This window comes from Rhipicephalus microplus, chromosome 1, assembly GCF_043290135.1.
Source record: "Rhipicephalus microplus isolate Deutch F79 chromosome 1, USDA_Rmic, whole genome shotgun sequence".
Taxonomy (NCBI): domain Eukaryota; kingdom Metazoa; phylum Arthropoda; class Arachnida; order Ixodida; family Ixodidae; genus Rhipicephalus; species Rhipicephalus microplus.
The window spans coordinates 197,165,231-197,175,929 of record NC_134700.1 but is presented as its reverse complement, the minus strand read 5'-3'; positions in this window follow the sequence as shown (position 1 = coordinate 197,175,929).

The window sequence follows — 10,699 nt, the reverse complement described above, 5'->3', positions numbered from 1 at the left end:
TTCGACTGCCCACATTGTCTGCGAGGAAGTTTGGCAACCACTTAGACTTTTCGAAGAACCGACACATCCGTAGCCGCAAGCTGTGAGCTACGCTGCCGCAGCCGGACGGTAGGCTCCCTCTCCACACCCACGTCAAGAGGCCACACCACCGCAGTTACGCCGCCAGACACCACCACCACAGACGGCATACCGTACACCAGCCAGCCAGCTAAATGCTTCGAAGAAAACCGACTAGTTGTGTGCTCCCAACCACCAACCTCTCTGCTACAAACGCAGGGATGCGGGCCACACCTATCGTCTCTTCCAATACCGACATAAGGGTCTATGGGGCTTAGACGTCAATGCACCATGCCCACAGTGGGGTGAACGCCCACACAGCAATGCCGACTACCTCGCAGGAGCGCAATCGGCACACCGACGACCCCACCATTCGCCGTCTCTAGAATACGCCCACCGCAACGCAGGCAGTATTTTGCAGCCCTGCTCAGGGCCGCTTCCCGGGCCCCTACTCCGAAAACTAAGGGCAGCAGGCGATGAAGGTGCAGTTGCTGAACGATGAACTACCGAAGATCGTCCACCACCGATGACGACGCCGACACAAAAATGAAAGCATCCGCTGCAATACGAAAGGGGCCTTATGTTCAAGAAGACCCCACGACGCAAGGAGGGAGCAGTAGATTTAACCATCGTGGCATTGATACGACGCCACGACCAAACTACAACGCACGACGACGAATCAGCGACTTCGACGTAATATTCGACGGCCACCACGTCACTGCTCTTGTCGACACCAGAGCCGACTATTCCGTCGTCAGTAGACCGTTCGTGACGTAGTTGGAAATAGTAAAGACTGCATGGTAGTCCCCGAGTTTTGGACCACTGGAGGACCCTTGATATTACTGAATGGAGTCCACAAGCAAGGGTCACTATCAATAACCAGACTTATTCTGTGAGCTTTGTAATCGTACAGCATTGCTCCAGGGATGTGACACTTGGCGTGGACTTCTTGAGTCAGAACGACGCTGTCATCAGTGTCAGGTGTCAGTCAATAACACTAACCTCATAAAATACGCTGCCGACCACCACAACGCCAAGAATCACGAACTGAATGTGCTGGATAAGGAAGATGACTTGTTTTCGCGAAGTTCCGTTTTCAGAAATTATTACCCGTAGTAGACAGTCAACATTGTGCGGGTTAGCGGTAAGAGATGGATCCCCCACTACAGGCATAGCAGTTTCCGAAAATGGGACTTGGCAGAATGGAGTTGCCATGTTTTTAAAGAACGGCTTATTCAATATTGACGATCCTTTTCTGGTAAAAGACTATGAGGTGGTTAATTAATGCGAAGCATTTCTTAGCGAACTTCGCCGACTTTGAGCGTATCTATCTATCTATCTATCTATCTATCTATCTATCTATCTATCTATCTATCTATCTATCTATCTATCTATCTATCTATCTATCTATCTATCTATCTATCTATCTATCTATCTTGCCCCGCCGCGGTGGTCTAGTGGCTAAGGTACTCGGCTGCTGACCCGCAGGTCGCGGGTTCAAATCTCGGCTGCGGCGGCTGCATTTCCGATGGAGGCGGAAATGTCGAGGCCCGTGTGGTCAGATTTGGGTGCACGTTAAAGAACCCCAGGTGGTCAAAATTTCCGGAGCCCTCCACTACGGCGTCTCTCATAATCATATGGTGGTTTTGGGACTTTAAACCCCACAAATCTATCTATCTATCTATCTATCTATCTATCTATCTATCTATCTATCTATCTATCTATCTATCTATCTATCTATCTATCTATCTATCTATCTATCTATCTATCTATCTATCTATCTATCTATCTATCTATCTATCCATCTATCTATCTATCTATCCATCTATCTATCTATCCATCTATCCATCTATCCATCTATCCATCTATCTATCTATCTATCTATCTATCTATCTATCTATCTATCTATCTAGCCACCTAATACTTTTAGCTCTCCTGGCCGTTTAGATAATGATATCGATACCAAACAAAGTATGGCATAACAAGACTGTATGAGGAACGTATTTGACTAGTCATAGCATGAAAATCGGAACATGTATGTCATGAAAGACATGATTTACCATTCTTGGTCCTGCAGCTCTTGTGGTGGTTTCGTTCACATGGAATGTTGTAAAACTAGTATGGTATGACATGCCTGCATGGCGAACACAAGCGACAGACCCTAACATGAAAATCCTGACATGCGTGTCATGTAACAACATCACTACATGACACTCTCATGATGCGCTCGTAGTCGTTTCGCTAGCGTCACATATACCAAATTTGGTATTACGTATAATGAATGGTTGACAAAGGTATGTGACTGGTGCAAACATGATAATCGATAGATGGGTGCCATGTACATGCCAAAATCACGATGCACTCGCGGCCATTTTGCTAGATTCACATATGCCAAATTTGGTATCACGTGACGTCAATGGATGAAGAAGGTATGTGACTGGTGCAAACATGATAATCATGATATGTGGGTTATGTGAGAACATTACTACATGCCACAGTCAAGGTAACAATACATTTCGACGTGACCCGGTAAGCGTGCTTGCCGGCGGTCATTTTGTCTCGTCACGCCGGCGTTGCCACGCCAGGCACCGGTCCTGCCATATACTCGCAGCTGCACACCGCACTGCGCCACTTTAACGCATGCGCGTTTCAGCGCGTCCGGCGTCCCTTGGTCATGTAAAGAGGGAGACGCAGTGTTGTCTGGGTAACGCATCAGCGCGAATTTCGCACCGGTTGTCATCAGGCCGCGACGCCGGACGCCGGTAGCACATGGCGTCAGACTTTCGAGTGCTCGCGTTTCGCTATCGTAACGTCGCTGTGCCAAGCATGCACGTGCGTCAACGCTTCATTAAAGTATATTCGGCCCTTCATAATAAGCTCGCAGCCGTTTTGCTAGCTCCACATATACCAAATTTGGTGTTAAGTGACCTCAATTGGTGACGAAGGTATACGACTGGTGCAAACATGACGATTCTGACACGCGTGTCATGTAAGAACATGACAACATACCATGATAATAGCGTGGTCGCGGCCGTTTGGCTAGCTCCACATTTACTAAATTTGGTATCTCGTGACGCGAATAAATGGCGAAGGTAAACGACACATTCATACATGATAATTATGAAACGGAAGTGATGTACGGCATCATTTACCTCCACATCGTAACGTTGTGCTTATTTTAAGGTGACATGTCAACCTTCCTTGTTCGTGCTTTGCATATCATCGACTCCTACTGTACGTGGGATCTGCCAATTTTATGTTTTTATAGACCAATGACTAAGGACTGAAGGCTTTTCCAACCAATGTTCACAGATGTGAACAATTTGTATTATTCGTATCCGCATAATTCACTGCTCCTGTGCCGAGGACAATGCATGAATTCTTTTGGGTCGATAGACTTACAGAATGTATCAGGTATGTCGGGTCATGGTTTTCAAGAATTTCTTCCGTTTGATTTAAAGTCAATGGTAGAGGAATGAGCAACATTTCATTAAAAAAGTGGCATTTGCAAAAGTTCTTGTTTGGCACCAGTATTCAGCGATATCTTTCTCTCGCATAAAGACTGCCTCACTCAACTTGACTTTAGGCTTGAAAAAGCTACTACAGTGGGCAATCGCACTGATCTTGATACATAAAGGCTAACCCCCGTATTCAAAAACGCTCCTCTACTCGAATTCCATCTTTCACTTGACTGAGTGGAGCACTGCGCCGCTGCTCGACTGAAATTGACGCTGCGCTCCTCAAGAATCATTGCTGAATATTGCCGATATGAAGTAACTTGGTCTTCCAAGAGACTGCACTCACATCGACTTTTTGAAATCGAGGAGAGCTTTTGAGTAAAGGAGCGTTTGTGAATACGAGGGTAAACCACTTTACCTTGATCTCAAATCATTCCTCAGTTCCGCCTTCCTATTGATAAGAGATCATTAAGCTTTTTCACGTTCTTTTATTTGAACGCTCACAGCTTAAGAAACAAAAAGAAGACCTAGAATTGTTTCTCTCCTCGATAAACCATGAATTCGACGTACTCGCATTTCGTGAAACCTGGAATGCTAGCAGTTCTGACGTCAAACACCTCACTGGCTCCAACTGCGAAGCATTGTACCGTGAAGACAGGATGGGAGGTGGCATTGCGCTCTATATCAAGAACTCATTTGTGTATGACGTTATGACGCACTTCTCGGCTATGCTTTCAAGCTGTGAAACTCTATTTGTCGCTGTCGTCAACGGCTCTTGCAAAAGAAACAATTCATAATTTAAGCAATAATGGGACATACTAAATGGAATACGGCTCCTCCATTGAAAATATTCATCAGATTTGATTACTTCATTATATATATATATATATATATATGTATATATATATATATATATATATATATATATATATATATATATATATATATATATATATATATATATATATATTGTCGTAGTGCAACGCGAACAAAAGATGACAGCAGCTTTCGGCAGCGAAAAGAGCGTGTTCACGATCAGCTGTACAGCAAGATGCCTGCTTTTTTGTCGTCCCGAAAACCGTCTGACCCACTATAGCTCGAATTTTCAAAACATTCCTATCATCGTTCTTTTTCATATACACACGTGTCACTTGCCCCTCCTTAAAGGAGCATCACCCCGATGCTGATTCAGACCCACAGTATTTTTTTAACGTGCAGTCAGTCGCTCACATACGGCTTTATGCGCACTACATGCGCAGGTTCAGGCTGGTGCTGGTGATGCCTCGGGCATTGGGGACTGTCCGAGACGACCTCGTAGGTGACGTCACTTAGCTGGCGCGATACTCGTTATGGCCCGAAATGTCGCCTTAGCAGCTTCTCGGATAGTCCACGTTGTCGTACGGGTGTCCAAACCCACACTCTTTCCCCGATTTTGTACGTTACAGCTCTATGGTGAGCATTGTAGCGGCCTACGTCGTAGTCTTGTCGCTGGCGGATCCGTAAGCGGGAGAGCTGCCTAGCTTCTTCCGCGCGTTCAGTGAACACGTCAGCGCCTGTGTTGGTAGCGTCTCATTCATGTGGCAACATCGCATCCAGCATTGTCCGTACCTCCCATCCGTGACCCAAGCTGAATGAATACAGGGTGTTCTGAAAGGGCAAATTAATATACACGCAGAAAATCCATAACGCGGACAATATAATGCATACAGTTAGAGCAACACAAATAGGGATGCGAAACAAAATTGGATAAAAGTTTATCCAATTCATGTGGCAACATCGCATCCAGCATTGTCCGTACCTCCCGTCCGTGAACCAAGCTGAATGGAGTCATGCGAGTCGTTTCTTGTTTAGCCGTATTTGTTTTATTTTATTCATTTGTTTTATTTATTGATACTGCAGTCTCGAACAGAGACTATAGCTGGTGTGAGACAGAGGTACAGGGTGTTCTGAAAGGGCAAATTAATATACACGCAGAAAATTCATAACGCGGACAATATAATGCATACAGTTAGAGCAACACAAATAGGGATGCGAAACAAAATTTGAAGGAATTAATGAAATGCCAAGTAGGGTATATAGAATATACAGAGAATACATCGCTGGAAAAAGATTCCGTTTAACTGATAATCAAATTTTACAAGTGACAAACAAAAAGGAACAAATGCAACAAAAGATATAATCAATGGTACTAAAGAACTACCCTTAAGCATTTTTCAAACAATGAAAGTGATTCTTGTGTTACAATGTTATTAGTTAGGTTGTTCCAACCAGCAATAGTTCTACAGAAGAAAGGGTATTTAAAGCAATTATTTCGTGGAAATAAAGGAGCTAACATTAAAGAGTGTCTTTGCCTGGTAGCATAACCCTCAGAAAAAGTGATAATGGGGGAGGTATCTATGTTGTAATGTCCTTTAACAATTTGGTACAAAAGTTTCAGTCGACAAATTTTATTTCTCTTCGTAACTTTGGGGAGCCCACTTCGTTTGATGACCTCAGTAACTGACGAACAACCATAAGAATTATGAATATAACGCACTACTTTTTTTCTGTATTCTTTTTAATTTGCTGATGTTTGTTTTGGTGTAAGGGTCTCAAATTGGCGCGGCATATTCAAGCATCGGACATATAATTGACTGGTATGCAAGGAAGCGTGCAGAAGGAGTTGCTAATTTTAAGGATCGTCGCAAAAAGAATAATTTACGTAACGCTTTATTTGTGATGACATCTATATGTTTTGACCATGATAGATTATTTGTGAACCATAAACCCAGGTATTTATATTCAGCAACCTCCGAGAGGCCTATTCCATTAGCTCCATAGTGAAATAAAAGTGGCTTCTTTTTGTGGGTTATTCGCATAAAGACCGTTTTGTCGTAATTAATAGTCCTCTGCCACTGTTCGCACCATGAAACGATTTTTCGGAAGTTTATATTTAACCTAATCTGGCCCTGAATTGAATTGACTGTTTCATAAATCACGCAGTCGTCTGCATAGAGTTTAATCTTAACATTAATGTTGGTGGTGATGTCATTTATAAAAATTAAAAATAACAGAGGCCCAAGCACGGACCCCTGAGGTACGCCAGAAGGAACTTCAACTCGGTTGGAGCAGGTGCTATTTAGGGAAACGTATTGATACCGGTTTGTCAAGTAAGCTTTAATCCATGCTAATATCGTATGATTTGTTACAATAAGGCCCAACTTATGAAGTAATATATTATGAGACACTTTATCAAACGCCTTACTAAAATCCATATAAATAGCGTCTGTTTGTTTTCCTTTGTTGATAGCCTCGCGAAGTCATGTGTAATTCCAAGTAATTGTGTGTTAGTAGAATACCCACGTCTGAAGCCGTGTCGTGCATCTGTGAGGACTTCATGCTTTTCAAGGAAATATACTATGTGCTTATAAATTACGTGCTCGAAGATTTTGCATGAAGTAGATGTCAACGAAATATGCCAATGATTTGCAATGTTGGATTTATCACCAGATTTAAACAGTGGTTTGACTCTGGCGGTTTTCCAGTCCTCCGGCAATGCGCCGTCACTCAGAGATTTTTTAAATAATATGAGCAAATATTTTGCACACCACTCTGCATAACTTTTTAAGAAGGCGTTTGGTATATCGTCCAGGCCAGGAGATTTTTTAGCATTTATATTAAGCAGAAGGTTAAAATGCCCTGCTCTGAAGTTTTTACATCCTGGCATAGGTGAAAAAGACATACTAAGCACTGGAAGGAAATTATTATCTGTTGTAAATACAGATTTAAAATGATTATTGAAGGAATTGGACGCCGCTGTTTCATCACTTATTACTTTTCCGTTAAGAGAAAATGAAGTAGTGCCACATGAGCTCGGTTTAATAGACCTCCAAAACTTTTCGGGTTACCCAAAACATATAGAGTAAAATTTCGTCCCTATTATTACGTTGGACATCCACGTACACCGATAGCATGTCTTCAATCGTCTTGTTGAGGCGCTCCGTTAGTCCATTCGTTTGCGGGTGGTACGCAGTGGTCTTACGGTAAGTCGTTCCACTAAGCATCAGGACTTTGTCTAAAAGAGCTGGTGTAAGTGCTGTTCCGCGGTCTGTTATCACGATAATTGGGGCACCGTGGCGTAGCACAATATTTTTTTATGAAAAATGTCGCCACTTCTGCTGCGGTGCTCTTTTGGATAGCTTTTGTTTCGGCATGCCTGGTTAGGTAGTCTGTTGCGACTATAACCGAGCGATTCCCAGCAGTGGAAGTAGGAAGGAGTCCCAAAATATCCATTCCTATCTGGTCAAACGGTTTACGTGAAACCTGAACTGGTTGCAACTGACCAGCGGGTCTCTTTGGAGGTGACTTGCGTCGCTGGCATTTCAGGCAAGCGTGAATGTGGTGCTTGACGGATGTTGTGAGTCATGGCCAGTAGTATCCCTGCTGTACTGCTGCCAATGTGCCAGTGTAGCCTAAATTGCCAGACGTCGGCTCGTTGTGACATGCTTGAAGCACTTCTGTTCGAAGGAGTGCAGGAATAACGAGCAAATAGGGAGCTGCAATAGATGAAAATTTTCTCCATTCAAGAGAAAATCATCCACTCGAGAGAAAAGTTCATGAGTGTTGCGCTGGTACCTTGTGGTCTACAGCTCAGCGAGTGAGTTTCGAAAACTTCAGAGGAAGGCGTCATATTAGGAGTTCGCACAACGATGAAACTTTAGGCGCGGTGTGCCATATACGCCCCGCCGTCTCCGTTTCTGATCAGCCTCTTCCTGTAGGTGGTGAAAGAAGCCACGCGGAAGCCGTATAGATTCCTGGTTTCCACGGATAACCGAAAGGCCGGACTCGGAAGGAGTACGATTGAAAGGCAGGACGGGCGCTGTATTTTGTGAAGTGGATACCGTAAAAAAACTCTATAGAGTTTTTTTTTTACTCATCAGGTGATGAGTTGCAACTCATCGGGGGATGAGTCACTTGGGTAGGATCAGGCCGCTTGCTTCTGAATTGGTACCTTGACTGGGATGACGTGGCACCGCTGAGAGGCGGAGAAGTGGCCGATGTTGCCTTGCTGCCGACTGGATTGTTCGTAACCCTGTAAAAAGACACTGCTTTGTCTGTCATCCCCTGATGAAGGGAGGACCCCTCCCGAAACTGTTGGGAAATAGATATATTTATCCTTGTTGACAACGCTCCCGTTGTGCCATATCCCATACCTTCACGAAGACTAACTGGTTTATTGAATTATTACTCTCACTAACTATATATATATATATATATATATATATATATATATATTGTTGAGACGTTTATTGGCGGACGGTTGTCGACGATGCTTGACAGTGACAGTCAATGCGGGTACCGACTCTCTGCACGAGCTGCTCTTCTTGCTAAAAAGGGCAACCCACTAGAAGGCACTGGAGAGGACGACCCACTGTTCGAAGGCTTCACCACAACTACCCCGGGTACGAAGAGGGAGCCGCCTGGCGACCTAGCAGCTGGTTACTATGAGCGGGTCGTGGTAGGCTTTGAGGCGCTCCACGTTGACAATGTCGCGCCCTCGACGGCGCATGTCCGAAAATGGTTGGATGGGTTCGATCAAGTAATTTACAGGGGAAGTGCGTTCGACGACACGGTAGGGGCCTTCGTATTTGGGCAATAGTTTTGAAGATAGGCCACTTGAAGTGGAAGGGATCGAGAGCCAGACGAGCGCTCCAGGGAGGAACATGGGCGCAGTAGTGCTGGTGTCAGCGCGAATGCCTTTTTGCCGCTCTTGATCATGCGCTGTAAAGGTCCTTGCGAGCTCTCGACACTCTTCAGCAAGCTTGGCTGTAGCAGAAATAGGCGCCCACTCTGACGGATCTGGCTTGTACGGAAGTATAGTGTCGATGGTGTGCGACGGGTGCCTTCCATATAATAAAAAGAAAGGTGAAAAGCCAGTAGTGCTCTGAGGGGCGGTGTTATATGCGTAGGTGACGAAGGGTAGAATGGAATCCCAATTTGTGTGATCGGCGGCGACGTACTTGGAGAGCATGTCGCCGAGCGTACGGTTGAAGCGTTCAGTAAGGCCATTCGTTTGCGGGTGGTAAGCAGCAGTTTTGCGGTGAACAACGTTGCACTCTTTGAGAATGGCTTCGACGACTTCAGACAGGAAGACGCGGCCTCGGTCACTGAGCAGTTCCTGAGGTGGACCGTGTCGCAGCATGAATCGTTGGAGCAGGAAGGAGGCCACATCGCTCGCTGTAGCCGCGGGGAGAGCGGCAGTTTCGGCGTATCGCGTGAGGTGGTCCACAGCAACAATGGCCCAGCGGTTACCGGCCGACGTTAGTGGAAGTGGCCCATACAAATCAATGCCAACGCGCCCAAACGGCCTGGCAGGGCAGGGTAGAGGTTGCAGACCTACCGGCGACAGGTGCGTTGAAGTTTTGCGGCGCTGACATTCTATGCAGGAGCGAACGAATTTCTGCACATAGCGGTACATGCCGCGCCAAAAGTACCGTTGGCGAATGCGCTGGTAAGTCTTCGATACGCCGGAGTGCGCACATTGCGGATCAGTATGAAAGAATTCGCATATGTCAGAGCGCAGACTGCGGGGTATGACTAGTAGCCACTGGCGGCCGTCACCGCTGTAATTGCGTCGGTGGAGAAGGTCGTCGCGAACGGCGAAATGGTGGGCTTGACGACGCAACGCGCGAGTGGATGGAGTGGATGGATCAGTCAGCAAGTCTATCAGTGAGGCAATCCATTGATCCTTGCGCTGTTCAGTAGCAACGGCATGAATGCTAATGGAAGAAACGGCAAGGTGAGACGCTGAGTCGTGGGCATTGTCGTCAGGCAAGGGAGAGCGCGACAGGGCGTCGGCGTCAGCATGTTGCCTTCCGTTGCGGTACAGCACGCGGATGTCGTAGTCTTGCAGGCGAAGTGCCCACCGGGCGAGACGGCCTGAAGGATCTTTCAATGAGGACAACCAGCATAGTGCGTGATGGTCGGTGACTACATCAAATGGGCGACCATATAAATAAGGTCGGAACTTGGTAAGGGCCCACACGATTGCCAGACATTCTTTCTCAGTGACGGTGTAATTAGTCTCGGCTTTTGTAAGCGTACGGCTTGCATACGCCACGACATATTCCGGGAACCCTGGTTTCCGCTGCGCAAGAACAGCGCCGAGACCGACACCACTGGCGTCCGTGTGTACCTCTGTAGGG